We start from the raw sequence: 15,585 nt of genomic DNA on the forward strand, positions 1-15,585 counted from the left end.
ATCTGGGCATGTGAATAGCTCCCAGCTTATTGGATTTGCTAAACTGTAGATAACAGCAGGGATTCGTTTAAATGTCTGTTCCCCAAATGCTTTCCTCCCTCGCCAAGAGATTATTTTGACACCTTGTGTAAGAAAGGCAGGGGACAAACTTGTAAGAGGGACAGTTACAGAAAGACAGTTTTCCAATGTCTAGCTATTTGACTATTTACAGTTTTGCGGACTCATGTTAATGGTTTGTATTAGTACAAGTGTTTGGTTAGATATTAAGCATGTCTATCACTTAGAAAACGACTCCTTTTTGTGGTACTACAAATAATTTCGTGTTTTAAACCACACAAGTAGCCCTAAAAAGGAATTTACAGGCATAATAAATATTTGCCCCTAAAGCTCACAATCTGATGTGCCTGAGAAATGCGGCTGACACTAGAGTTCAAAATGGGTTCTCCCCCATTCACAGCCAGCAATTTCACCGACATGGCCACTCTCCCATACCATGAATTGTACAGTGTTGAAAATGCTGTGCTAAGTTCAAGTGAGAGCAAGAGATAACGTGATTAGAGGCAGCAGGCACAGCTGTCTGGTAATGTGTAGGTTTTATCGCTTCAGTGCTGGAAAGCAACATACTTCACAGAAGAGGTTAATCCTAACAGCACACAGCATGAAATCCTGGGGAGGGGAAAAGGGACTTAGCCTATTAGCATGCTGCTCGATCACTGAAAGTGAAGGAGTTAATTACTGACATTTGCCCACATGAGTTCCAGTAACATACTGTATGTAGATGCAGAACCTAAAGCCTCCCAGGCTCTTCACTCAGCAATCAGACACAGAGCCCGGGGTCAGTGTAGGGAATGCAAGGTGCTGACAGATAGGGCTCGAGAGCCCAGGGAGTCTCACTGAATTTTCATGCCTGGGTCTTTACTCTTTTGGATTGATGACATTTTAATAAAGAGGTTACAAGAATCCCTGCAGCGGCCGCCTGCTCTGTGGTGATGCCACATTCCCGGATGTGTGACACTGCACCTATGCAGAGAGAAAGCTCAGCGCCTGACCCCACTGGATGTTCCCAGGGGGCTGTGTACATGATGTTGCTGTATGATCCATGTGCAAGACAGCTCGAGATGGAGAGAGGAAGAGAGAGGGATGAAGAGAGCAAGGGAGGAAAAGAGAGAGGGAGAGAGAGCAGGAAGAGAGGAGAGAGAAGAGATAGAGAGAAAGACAAGAGAGATAAGAGATAGAGAAGAGATAAAGAGAAAGAAAAGAGGAAAGAGATAAAGAGAAAGAAAAGGGGAAAGAAAGAGCGAAGAGAGAGAAAGAAAAGAGAAAGAGAAAAGAGAAAGAGAGAGAAAAGAGAAAGAAGAGAAAGAGAGTGTATACAGTATAACAGACACACTAGATTCCGAAGAATGAAAAATACTCTGATGAGAAATGTGTCCACATTCAAGCCCCGGTAACACTCCCATCAGATGTTATACGAGGCCTTATGGTTACCCCAGTCCTTATTCTGAGACCCGTATGTGTTGGGTATTAAATAGTGGACTGTTCTCTCTTCTGGGCAGATTAATTGTGTTATCTGAATGTCCAGTTTCATTGCATGCAAATGATTGCCAGGGCAGCCTTTGACATTATCAGGTTTAAAAATCCAGAAACGGTTTAAAGATCAGGAATGTTTTAGAGAGTTCCATAAAAGGAATATATCTCCAAGAGACTATGCTCTATGAAGGAGATTAAAGCGATCTAAATTTGAGAGTACAAGGTTGATTGAGATTTATATATACACCGAGTTTGTAGAATTCAGACAGGGCTGGATGCGGTTTCATCTTGATTCAGATTCAGAGGTCACGGAGGACTTTATGGTCTAGTATTAATGTGTTACTACTACAGGACTATTTTGTCTTGTTCACAACAGTGCTGGATCCCAAAGTCCAATATCCCTGGAGTCACAGCTTTCACGCAGTCCGAGACGTGTTCCCATGGTACTTGCACATGTAAGAGACAGCTTAGAATGAAGAGATTAGCATGCTGGACTGACTGTCACCTTCCTCCCGGCTGGTCTTACTTTCATGTAAACCCAGCACAGTTACAGCAGCACCTTGGTACTTGGGAGGTGTTTGGTCCGAATAGAGATTTACTTTATAGGTATGTATCTCTGTGTCGGGAATTCCTCTGCTGCGCTGCTATAAGTCAGGAGGTTGGGTTTCTAGCCAAATGTATTGTTACCTCACATAGTTAAAAAAAAAATCATGTTTGTAAAGAGTCTTTTCAAAATCCTTTTACTAAATGGTCGCAACTGCAGCTTTGGAAATCACCCCAAGTACTGTGTGTGTTTTTCTCTTGAATGAACACACATCCAAGGTGGGTGGTGGAGATTTTGTTATCAATATACAATAATAGCTGAGAGACCCGGCGCTTCCCGGGACAAAAACGTCCCTCTCGACACCCCCCCCCCCGCCCTCCCTCCCCTATCTGCGCTGCTCCGGTCCTCTCCCCCCCCCCCCCCCGCGCGCAGCACACAGTGCCACACACACAAACCCAGTGTCACACACACACACAGTGTCACACACACAAACCCAGTGTCACACACACACACACACACCGTGTCACACACACACACACACCGTGTCACACACACACACACACCGTGTCACACACACACACACACACACACCGTGTCACACACACACACACCGTGTCACACACACACACACACCGTGTCACACACACACACACACCGTGTCACACACACACACACCGTGTCACACACACACCGTGTCACACACACACACACACACCGTGTCACACACACACACACACACACACACACACACACCGTGTCACACACACACACACACCGTGTCACACACACACACACACACACACACACACACACCCAGTGTCACACACACACACCCAGTGTCACACACACACACCCAGTGTCACACACACACACCCAGTGTCACACACACACACACCCAGTGTCACACACACACACACCCAGTGTCACACACACACACACAAATGTCCTCGGGCACCAACAACAACTGCAGTGAGGACCCGCCCTTTCCCCCCACCGGCGGACACCAGCTACCACCGGTCCAGAAGGCGCCTCTCTCCTGTCCGGGTGCTCTGACCGGTCGGTCCCGGTGTGGGTGCGGAGCATGCAGCGCAGGCCGCCAAGCGCACGGCAACCCGGAGCGAGCGCGAGCCGGTGTCGGGAGGAGGCTTTAGTGCCCGATGAGCGGGAGCAGCCGCAGGCTGGAGCCGCAGCATGCGCGCACCGCCAGGCCGCTGGAGCACACGTGCAACGCGCATGTGACAGGGGGGCACCGGGGAAAAGGGTGGGGGGCAGGGTCCGGGGTGGACCGACAGAGGGGGCAGTGGGGGGGTGGGTGACACCCGGGGGGCATGGGGGTGCGCTACCCAGGGGGGGGGGCAGGTGGAGGTGATACCCGGGGGCAGGGGGACTCAGCGGGAGACAGGGACACAGAGTGGTGTGACCGGGGGGAGGGGGGTTGGTGGTGGGAGAGAGGTGAGGCCGGCGCCGAGGAGCGGCGGGTGGTAGTGGTGTGGCCGGAGGGAGGGGGGTTGGTGGTGGGGGAGAGGTGAGGCCGGCACCGAGGAGTGGCAGGTGGTAGTGGTGTGGATGGTCCTGCTAAGTGAGGTTCCAAATCCAAGTGAGGGCAAGAGGTGCAATGTGAGGGGTGGGGTGAGGGGGGTGCGTCTGTGGCCAATGACACAGGGGGAACACAGGGCCAATCACACAGGGGGAAGAAATATACACACAAACATTGTTTCAGTCTTATAGATATAGATTTAAAATTTTCTCTGTGATTTCACAACATTTAGGATAAGTACCGCCTAATCTTTAAAGTTTAAGGCACAACACGCAGAGTATTAGAGAGCATTTATTAATCTCAGGGAACCTGGATTTGAAGATCAGATATGGCCTTACAACTACCACCATGAACCAGGAGCTGCAGAACAGTTTGCTTATTAGTATTAATATATTAGGAGACGTTGAATCCTGTGTATTGAATTATGTTGTTTGTCACTGTTCCTCTCTCATCACTACGAGCGAGTGAAGAGAAGCAAAAATCACATTGGGATTATAGCAAAGTATATCAGGTCCGCTGTGATTAATCCCCCAGGGGAGAAAGCTGGAATTCCTCACGATCTATTGTACGGTCTTTTCTCACCATGCGGAAGAAATGACAACTGATATCAGTTTTAACATTGAATCCCCTAGAGGTGCCATTATTTGCAGTTGGTGTTTCAGTGCTCCCACTTTCATCTCTGCAGCAGGCTTTCCTGCCGGCATGCTGATAGCTGCGTATTAGGGGAACGCTGGGACAGAACACAATTCATCACAACTTGGCAATCATCAGTTATGATTTGCTTGGTTCATAGATAAAGCTGCAGTATTGTGCAAGAGAAATATATCAAATTAAATTGGACGAGTTCATTATTAAACATTTCATTTGACCTTTTCACGTGCTGCGATCAATGTAAAATGAATAATATGTTCTAGGTTTCCAAAACAATGGAGGTGAAAAAGAACACCCGTTTGGTACAGTTTGCTGCATAAAACATTAATACAGCAAATATTAAACAGCAAATATTAGCTAACAGGGGTTAGCAGCAACCAAGCACAGCACAGCGTCCATCTGGGCAGTATTATGTCTTCCCAACAACACAATTTTTTACTTGGATTGTAAGCTCTTCTGATCTCTTTACTATTTTTTGAACCAGTATATGAAAATCTGATCTGGAAATCAACTCGCATCACTAAATGTCCTCCACTAACACGCTGCGGATCATATCTGAGATTTAACGGCACCGGGGCTGCAATAGTGTCACGTGTCTGGAAGACCAATGAGAACAAAAAGTGACTCAATGTGACTCAATGTGATTCGCGAGGGGCAGCAAAAACGAGTAAGGCCTGGACCCCGCTGGCAACTGTGGCGGACGCTGCAGGGACGAGAGCCCTCCCCTCAATGGCGCGGGGCCCGCTGCGAGGGGGGGGCCGCAGCGCTGTGGTGCGAGTTGCTCCTGCTCTCAATAGAATTGAGAGCAGGACTCGCGACGGAGCGCTAAGCCACGCCCCCCGGCGGTTCAGCCAGAGGACAAACCTGCCGGGTGACGTCACGGCCACGCCCCTCCCGCGTCACGCCCCCCCTGCAGACAGGGGAATCGGCTGCACGCGCCGCCAGTCTCGCGGGCGCGCGTGCAGCGGAGTTTACCGGGGCCCCAGCCTAAGAAATGTGTTATCTTAAAAAAAAAAAACTAACAACTCAAATAGACTCTTCCTGTGTCATCCAGTAAAGTCATAATGAGGAGAATAAGAAATCGGCAGCGACTTCAAAGTAACAAAACAATTCCTACAAATATGTTTTTTGCTATTTGACAACGATATCTTTTTAAAACAGAAAAGTGCTCGGGAGATTCGCAGGGCGGGAAGATAATACAGTAACAGTTGTCTGGCTCTCGCAGGGAGGAGCACAGGTTTTATACGACCTTTCATTTTCTCAAAATTATTAACAATTAAAACACGAGATTCGAGTCTTTCTCAATCCGCCCCGTTCGTCATGTATGTTCCATGTTGGACTTTATATACAACAGTCCAAATCTGGACATTTATATTCTGCTGGAAACTGATCAACAAAATTAAACTGATTTTCTATCCTTTTTATAATGGCTCAATACCTGCTCAGAAAATGTAATTTCTGAGTAACCCCAGCACCGGTTTTAAAACGTAATTTTATTTAGAAAAAGTGGACATTTAAAGGGATAAGGGATCTTATGGACCTTTACATGATTAATAACAAGCTTTCCTCCCATCCCATGCTTGTTTAATGGTATGTCAGTCACTAGGAAAGCAATATACATGACATTGGGCTTACTTATTTAAATGCCGACCATAATTATCTGTGTTGGTCTATACTTCACCATGCTTTTGTCACCTGTATTTATTAAGAAGGTTCAGGCGCTTATTTCACTGGCGCAGAATAATGTGCAGTATCTGCTCGGTACGTATGCACCGTAAAAATGAGGACGTCTTCAGGCTCTGCAGCTCTCCCTCTCAGATACTGCTGCCAGACACATTAATTACCTGTTCTTTGCCGGGGTCACGGGGCTCAGATATAAGAGGCAGGTCTCTGGGAACCATACAGTCAAAAAAGCAGTGGTTCATTATCCATTATACACACACACACACACACACACACACACACACACACACACACCAACTTTTACTTCTGACCTCACCCTCCTCGGAAGGCACCGCTGGCAAGGCTATGGTTTATTTATTTATAAAATGTGTTACCAGGAAGTAATACATTGAGAGTTACCTCTCATTTTCAAGTATGTCCTGGGCACAGAGTTATGATGACAGATACATGGTGACAAATACATAGTTACAATGAGCGAGCAAGGTTATCATACTATATATTTCTGAAAGCATTGTATGTATGTATGTTTCCCTGGTGTGTTCCCTGTCCCTAGCGGCAATCTCATTGGTCCCTTGGCCCACCCGCCCCCGCACAGCTCTCATTGGCCTCACACACTCACACCACTGCTTCAGGCCCCCTTGCAGCTCACCTTCCCCCCTCCCGGTGGCCGTCACTCTCCCCTGTCACCCGGACCGCAGCTCACCTTCCTACCCCCCCGGACAGGCCCCGCACCTTCCCCCCTCCCGGTGGCCGTCACTCTCCCCCGTCACACGGACAGGCCCTGCACCTTCCCTGCTGCACGTTTCCCGGCGGCTCGCGCTCACAGGTGCAGAGAGGGGGCGCGTGCGCAGCGCTCCCCGGACGGGAGGGAGAGCAGAGAAGGGCCAGGCACGCGACAATCGGAGGAGCGCGGGAGAGAGGAGCGGTGCTGCGAGTCCTGGCAGAGGGGTGGGGGATTTGTGTGTGCGTGGGGAGAGGGGGGACAGTGTGTGTGGGACACCGTGTGTGTGTGGGGGGGAGGTACAGTGTGTGTGTGGGGGAGGGTGGGACAGTGTGTGTGTGGGGGGGGGGACAGTGTGTGTGTGTGAGGGGGAGGACAGTGTGAGTGTGTGTGAGGGGGGGACAGTGAGTGTGTGTGAGGGGGGACAGTGTGTGTGTGTGTGAGGGGGGAACAGTGTGTGTGTGTGGGGGGGGGACAGTGTGTGGTGGAGGGGGGGCAGTGTGTGTGTGGGGAAGGGGGGGCAGTGTGTGTGTATGGGAGGGGGGGACAGTGTGTGTGGGGGGGGGGACAGTGTGTGTGTGTGTGTGTGTGTGTGTGTGTGTGTGGGGGAGGGGGGACAGTGTGTGTGTGGGGGGGGGGGGGGAGGACAGTGTGACTCCCGGGCAACGCCGGGTCTCTCAGCTAGTACATTATATAGAAGACATTGCATGCACAGTGAGAGATAATATGTGTATAGGCGTATGTAACAGTTACAGACCAGATTAAAATGTGAGACAACCTTAGTTTTGAAAGAACTTAGACTGGTGGTGGATGTGAGAGTCTCCAGTAGGTTGTTCCAGACGTGAGGTGCATGGTAAGAGAAGGAGGAGCAGCCGGATACTTTGTTGAACCTTGGGACCATGAACAGTCTTCTGGAGTCAGATCTCAGATGAGAAGTGCTACATGTGGTAGGGGTGAGGAGCTTATTGAGATAGGCGGGTAGCTTGCCCATAAAGTATTTGAAGGCAAGACAGGAAATATGAACTTTGTGCATAGACTCAAATGATGGCCAATCTAGTTCTTTGAGCATTTCACAGTGGTTGGCAGAAGGGGCTGTATGAGCTGCAGAGTACCCCCATCCAAGCCTTTTGAATACCTGGTACTGTACAGATGGGCGTTTATGTGTTGTAGGCGTATAATCAAGAGCAATTCCTGGTATGATGTGAAGGTCCAGTCACTGCAGTCTGTTCAGGCCTGGGCATTAGAAAGCTGCCAAGTTGTTCCCAATATAAACTTCCACTCATGGCCCATGTGTGTCCACCGATTATATTGTCTAGTGCCAGCCGTACATACTGCGCACCACAAAACATGCTCACAAAATGTACATCAACAAGTAAGTGACAGTGAGAATAGACGGGGCGTTCCTGACTCAACTTACAATTTAAAGCGAGACAGGGGAATAGGACATATCAAAACCAACAAATCGTCCTTCCTATAGAAGTGGTCATTGGAAAAAACAGAATAAGATTAATGATAAGTTGGCCATTTAATTAGGACTCTGTTCTCACCTCTCTGCAGGTAGCCACATCATTTACAAACGATTCTGCTTGCCAGACATGGGCTTGTCCACTATTATCACTATGAAATGCATAAAACGGCTTCTTCAATCATTATGCAAACCTTCCAAAACCCATTATGCAAATCACTTTACTACTTCTGTACCATTTATTCGTATTTACATTTATGTGATCAGGAATTCTTAGAATTTCCAATTCCCCCGAGTATATAAAGAAAGCTCACACCCACCCAAGAAAGGGTTATGAGACTGTTGCAGCTTTAAGACACTCCAAGCTGCAAAATGGAGGCAAAAATGCACCCAATCTTAATGTTTAATGCCAAAACTGCAAAGGATCTCATTAAGTTTAAAATTACAGCCCCCCGTTTACTGTAATAAGAGCATGTAGGAAGATTTTAGTTTTAAACTCTGCAGACTGGTAGGTGATACTTACATACAGCCTACAAACAATTATTCAAATTTCTATTTATATTGTTTCTCTCTTTAGCTAGCGATATTGAATACAACCCGGGCCCCTCCTTTTTCAACTCTGTCGCATACCCCTGAACATGCCCCTTTCAAATTCCATAAAGGCTTTCGTCCATATAAATATTCGTAGACTGCTGCTCAAACTGCATGAACTAAGGGCATGTTGCCGTTTGCACTAGCCCACAGCCATCATTCTTACCGAACCATGGCTAACTCCTAAAACCCTTGATGCATCCATCTCCATTCAGGATACTCAATTTTTAGGAAAGATAGGTCAGAGAGCTGCTAAATTACCCCCCAAAGTCCATCCTCTTTTGAAATCCAAGTTGGTAAAATGTTCCTCCTGGTCTTATTGCTGGCATCCAACGCCCTCCTAAAGCCCTGCTACAATCCCTGAATGATAGCACTCACTTTCTTGGAACAACTTCCTCTCTGAATTAAAAGAGTGAGCGGATAGTTCTTGCTGATTTCAACCTCAATTGGCTTGACCCCAAAAAACAACTAAATCAGCACACAAATCAAGTCACAAAATGTAACCCAACTAATTTCCCAACCCACACAGGCAAACCTAAAATCTTGCAACTATTCCTTTGCTAGATTGGATCTTATCGTTCTGTCCAAACAGAATCCAATCCTGTGCTATCCTACCTGACATTTTCAGTGACCATTCAGTGTATTGTGCAAGGGAAATTAAAGCACCCAATCAAGCACTAAAGTTCTACTCACTAGAACATTTAGAAACTTTAACCCCAAACCATTGCTGGCTGATCTTACCAACTGCCCTCGGTACATAATCAACCTGATACCCGACTCCGAATCTGCACTTTATTATTTCCAGAGTTCTTAAAACTCTGTGATACCCATGCTCCACTATGCAGAATAAGAGTTGGAGGCAGGCCACCTTCCGTGGATTACAACCTACCTTACTGCGCTTTACCATTTTAGGGATGCCTTGTGGAAAAGATACAAAATGACTGGCATTACCATGGAGCTTAATAACTACAGATAAAAAGGAAAAAGTACTCCCATGAGAACAAAACACAATACAACACTTGGGGATGTTGGTAGGACACAGGTTAACAAGGGTACTGTTGTACACACTTCAAATAATACATGGGATCAGTGGGAATAGGGTATAAACCGTAACAAAAACAACATGTAAACCATATGAGATCATTGGGAACTTAATGGGTTGCAGAGTATAGGGGGAATAGAGATGGCGGTAGTGGTATGGTTGGACACAGAAGGGGTCCTCCGTGAAGTTACAAAAATCTGATGAGTGACGTAACTTCTGCTGCTCTTGAATGACGGTGATTCAGCAGGATGAAGAATAGGTCGAAGACAAGAGCACCTCCTGGCTGGTTCACAAAGACAGTCCTATCTCCCTGAGAAACTGAGGAAACAAGGAGTGACTTCCGAAACACGTAGGAGGCTTTTTGGACTTCTTAGGCATCTTGTAGAAGTCGTAGCCTCTCCCTTGTGATGTCATCTAGCTTCGGAAGAATGCACTGCAACTATGCACTGAAACCCATGGGATGCCTAGGCAGCCAGCACAAGCGGCCAGAGCAAACAAATCAGAGACTACAAGGGAGAGCCACAACACGGCATATACTTATGGACAGCCTTTTAATTGCCTAGCATTTAAGCAGAATTCGTGAGTGTTATACCTTATAATTACTTGTGCAATAAATATTTTTTTAGTATACTACACCATTGGAGGTTCTAGTCTACGCTCTTGTCTTAGACCTATAATAAACTACAGATGCCTGCGGAATACATGCACAAAGCAAACAAGACTAGCAAAAGCCCAATATTATTCTGACAACCGTTATCAAAACACATAAAATCCAGCAAAGTTCTGGAAGGTCATCAACAATATATTCCAGTCTTCCAGCCATCAACGACCATCTAACATCAGAAAGGATACTACTCTGACCAATTCCACTGGCATAGCAAACACGTTCAATGAGTACTTTGTAGGGTGTGCTACTTCCCTTCTAGCGAAGCACAACCTGAACTACAAAAATGAAGCTCAACCTGTGAGAACCCCTATAGCCTCACATCCTCCCAACAGTGCTTACAATTTTCAACGACACTCTCTTAATAAAGCCACAAACTATACTTGTGTGCAGACAGCATGGGTGTATAGCTGTCAATTACTGCATGGAGCTTCCAAAGTCACACTCACAATGCATTGCTGTTGTGGATACAAAGCATTGTGGGAAGCGACCTTGGAATCCACCGTTACAACCCCTCGGCGATTCCTCATGAACCTCTAGCGTCTCCCGAACTCCCCCCCCCCCAGCTGCCGTAAAAAGACAAACGCTCCCTGTGCACAGAAGGATTCCGTTTATAACAGACATTAAAGCTGAACATAAAGGAGACACAAAATAGGATTCTCTCTTCCTACGTTTGTCTAGTCACTGCTAACACTGATTCTATAAAAAGCCTTAGAAATGTTTGGATCTGCCCGTGCTGCTGCTTTGCATAGCTGTAATGTTGCAGTCCTTGCCATTTCTCCTCATGATGTAGCCATTCGCTTTGACAGTCTCTTCAGCACGGAGATTCCGTTTCCTGCTATGCCCTGGTGAATTGGGCTTTAATAAGGCAGGAAAGGTCGATAAAATGGAGAGCTAACACCCCAAGTATTTATACTTATATTACCTCTCTTTTGGGGCTAACGCAACCATTCCCAAATAATAACCCCCTGTCCACATGTGGAAGCTGGTTTTACTACGAAATTAGTGTTAAATGATACAAAATCTAATCTGAGTGAGGATAAATGTATTTCAGTGTGGAAAAATATATTATCCAAAGCTGGAATCTGGGGAATGGCCCCAAATATGACGTCTGTGAGTAGTACTGGGGCTCGGCTGCATTTAAACAGGTTGTCACTTCTTTTATCACACTGAACCTGCACTTCCTCTCCCAGTCCCATAACCTGAGGGCAAACATCTCCGGGGATACAGGCCTGGCTATCAGGTCGGTTATAAACATGCATTTAATTTACATTAAATTGGTCCAATATTCAGGTAAATATGCAGGCATACATCCAGAAGACATGGCCCTGAAGTATCATAGCAATGGAGCTGTAATTACATTTGAACTCCTCTTTGGTTACGGTCCCAGCGGCTCCCTCTGCCTGTGATGAGCTCTGGATAAGTCGATACCACACCTGGCTGAAAACATTCCAGTACCTTAGGGACCAAATGTTCTCTTGGCATTATTCCTCACACAAGTTAAAAATGCATCTGTCGGATTGCGCTTCTATTGTGTTTTCTTTAGCTCTTTGCCAAAAGCTTGTATTTCACAGAACACTTCATATAGCTGTCTCAAAAGGCCTTCAAGTTGAATACAAGGAAGCCCATACCCTCACAGACATCACACATTGTAGCCAAGGGTCTCATCAGGGAACTTGTGGAATGAACTTTAGACCCTTTATTAACATCAGCCATTATGACTGACAAATAGAAATCCAATAAGGTCTTTACGCTGGAAACTTGCAAGGCAAATTCTAGTTAGTTCTGCCATGGCTGTACTTACCCCCAGAGCACGGACTCTGCACTACTGAGCATTCCTCTATTGCACCGTTTACATACTGCACAACCTGTCCTTCAGACATGGCTGTGTGTTTCTTAGGAGGGAGGGTGAGAAGCCCAGTGATTTTACGTTCTTTGGAGCAAGGTCTCATCGGTTTGTACACCATAATAAAATGAAATGTCCCACTCCCTGCACAGTTTTGTTATATTAACAGGACTTTCCTATATTTACTCATTAACTCTGGAGCCTCCACAACAGGGATGGGCAAAATATGGCCCACCGAACCATCCTCTCTTGCAGAGAAGGGAGGGGGAGGTGGGTAGATAGAAGTGAAGGGGGGGCAGGAACGGAGGGGGGGGGGAGAGAAATGTGGAGAGGAAAGGGGAGGAGAAAAGAAGGGAGTGAGAGACGGAGAAATAGGGGGCATGTAGGGGAGATGCTGGAGAAATGGGGGGGGGGGGGAGCATGTAGGGGAGAAGCCAGTGAGGAGAGGCGCATGTGGAGGAGAGGCGCATGCTGAGGAGAAGCTAGTGAGAGGAGCATGTGGGGGAGAAGCGGGCGAGGAGGGGAGCATGTGGGGGAGAAGCTGGTGAGGAGGGGAGAATGTGGGGGAGAAGCTAGTGAGGAGGGGAGAATGTGGGGGAGAAGCTAGTGAGGGGGGAGCATGTGGGGGAGAAGCTTGTGAGGAGGGGAGCATGTGGGGGAGAAGCTGGTGAGGAGGGGAGCATGTGGGGGAGAAGCTGGTGAGGAGGGGAGCATGTGGGGGAGAAGCTGGTGAGGAGGGGAGCATGTGGGGGAGAAGCTGGTGAGGAGGGGAGCATGTGGGGGAGAAGCTGGTGAGGAGGGGAGAATGTGGGGGAGAAGCTGGTGAGGAGGGGAGCATGTGGGGGAGAAGCTGGTGAGGAGGGGAGCATGTGGGGGAGAAGCTGGTGAGGAGGGGAGAATGTGGGGGAGAAGCTGGTGAGGAGGGGAGCATGTGGGGGAGAAGCTAGTGAGGAGAGGCGCATGTGGAGGAGGGGAGCATGTGGGGGAGAAGCTAGTGAGGTGGGAGCATGTGGGGGAGAAGCTAGCGAGGGGGGGGAGCATGTGGGGGAGAAGCTGGTGAGGAGGGGAGATTGTGGGGGAGAAGCTAGTGAGGAAGGTAAAAGCTAGTGAGGAGGGGAAAAGCTGGTGAGGAGGGGAGAAGCTGATGAGGAGAGGAGAAGCTGGTGAGGAGAGGAGAAGCTGGTGAGGAGAGGAGAAGCTGGTGAGGAGAGGAGAAGCTGGTGAGGAGAGGAGAAGCTGGTGAGGAGTGAAGCAGGTAGGGCCACACACAATCTACATTGTGTGTGGCCTCCGAAGCTTACAAAAGCTTGGCAAGTGCCCCACCCCCCAGCCAAAATAATTGCCCACCCCTGCTCTACCATGTGTCCATTCTCTACCCTCAAATTCCCGGCTGGTGACCATAAAACACAAGACCGGATTATCTCAAATATTTATCAAGATATTATCAATAGTAATCAGATTTTTACCTCAAGCAGGTCAGTTCCCTAATTACCAGCTCCAGCAACACCCAGTGAACCTCACTGAGGTGCAATTATACAACACAGCTTCCCAGGCCTACAAAGAATCAATACGCAGGCCTTCCAGTGTACATGGTAATGGGGCAAGAACCTCCTAGCAACAGAGTGACCGCGTGGCATGGAAAACATTCAACTTTGGTAACTAAAAAACCACAAGACAAATAGAATAATGTTGGTTTAGTCCTCAATGTTAAGATGGAGGTCTCCTTCAAGCACTCCTTTTTCTGTGAGGACACTGGATTTCGCAGGTTTTCCCCTCCGCTTAGCATGAAAGTGAAGGGCCGTGGTAAGTTAAATAGGTTCACTGTAGCTGATTGACACCTTTTTAAAAATAAACAGACATGTATAAGTATTATAACGTTGAACATTTTCCATGATTAAAAAAATGATACTTTCTTTTGTACCCATAAATGGAGCGGAAAACCCCCCAAAAAACATTCAAGAGATTTTTATCAATTTCTGCTTCATACCGTGACAAATGGTCAGTGTTTACGTGATTTTTAGCTGTCCTGTGTTGTATGGAGAATGTCACTGGTTGTAGTGTCTGAGACCATCTTGTTATTGTGCCATTTCTATCTCATTTCTATCTCCCATCATTCCGACCTAGAATTCAAATATTTGCTGCTTTTGCCATCCATGTCTTTTACCAAACATGTATCTCTGTTCTGTAATTCTGTATAGAGAGGAAACACGGGGGGGGGGGGGGGGGGGGAGAACAGAGGAAACACGGGGGGTTGGGGGGGGGAGAACAGAGGAAACACGGGGGGGGGGGGAGAACAGAGGAAACACAGGGGGGGGAGAGACAGAGGAAACACAGGGGGGGGGAGAACAGAGGAAACAGGGGGGTGGCGGAGAACAGAGGAAACAGGGGGGACGAGAGATAACACAGGGGGGACGAGAGATAACACAGGGGGGACGAGAGATAACACAGGGGGGACGAGAGATAACACAGGGGGGACGAGAGATAACACAGGGGGGACGAGAGATAACACAGGGGGGACGAGAGATAACACAGGGGGGACGAGAGATAACACAGGGGGGACGAGAGATAACACAGGGGGACGAGAGATAACACAGGGGGACGAGAGATAACACAGGGGACGAGAGATAACACAGGGGGACGAGAGATAACACAGGGGGACGAGAGATAACACGAGGGGGGACGAGAGATAACACGAGGGGGGGCGAGAGAAAACACGAGGGGGGGCGAAAGAAAACACGAGGGGGGGCGAGAGAAAACACGAGGGGGGGCGAGAGAAAACACGAGGGGGGGCGAGAGAAAACACGAGGGGGGGCGAGAGAAAACACGAGGGGGGGCGAGAGAAAACACGAGGGGGGCGAGAGAAAACACGAGGGGGGGCGAGAGATAACACGAGGGGGGCGAGAGATAACACAGGGGGGGGAGGCGAGAGATAACAGGGGGGGGAGGCGAGAGATAACACAGGGGGGCGAGAGATAACACAGGGGGGGGCGAGAGATAACACAGGGGGGGGCGAGAGATAACACAGGGGGGGGCGAGAGATAACACAGGGGGGGCGAGAGATAACACAGGGGGGGTGAGAGATAACACAGGGGGGGGCGAGAGATAACACAGGGGGGGCGAGAGATAACACAGGGGGGGCGAGAGATAACACAGGGGGGGGTGAGAGATAACACAGGGGGGGGCAGAGATAACAGGGGGGGGGGAGAATCAGAGTTGGCTGCCAGCAAAATAGAAGAGAATATATACCAGAACATATACCAGAACATATACCAGAAGGCTTATTCTTTGCTCACGCATATTTCCTTCAGCTT

General features: G+C 48.2%; 2 protein-coding genes across 2 annotated transcripts in view; one reads left to right on the top strand and one right to left on the bottom strand.

Annotated features, from left to right (window-relative positions):
* The window catches only part of AVEN (apoptosis and caspase activation inhibitor), a 214,472-nt gene that overhangs the window by 146,109 nt on the left and 52,778 nt on the right, over positions 1 to 15,585 (bottom strand). The gene's annotated exons all lie outside the window — the stretch shown is intronic.
* The window catches only part of CHRM5 (cholinergic receptor muscarinic 5), a 79,095-nt gene that overhangs the window by 1,175 nt on the left and 62,335 nt on the right, over positions 1 to 15,585 (top strand). The window lies entirely within an intron of this gene.

Source organism: Ascaphus truei, chromosome 9 (assembly GCF_040206685.1).
Source record: "Ascaphus truei isolate aAscTru1 chromosome 9, aAscTru1.hap1, whole genome shotgun sequence".
NCBI lineage: Eukaryota > Metazoa > Chordata > Amphibia > Anura > Ascaphidae > Ascaphus > Ascaphus truei.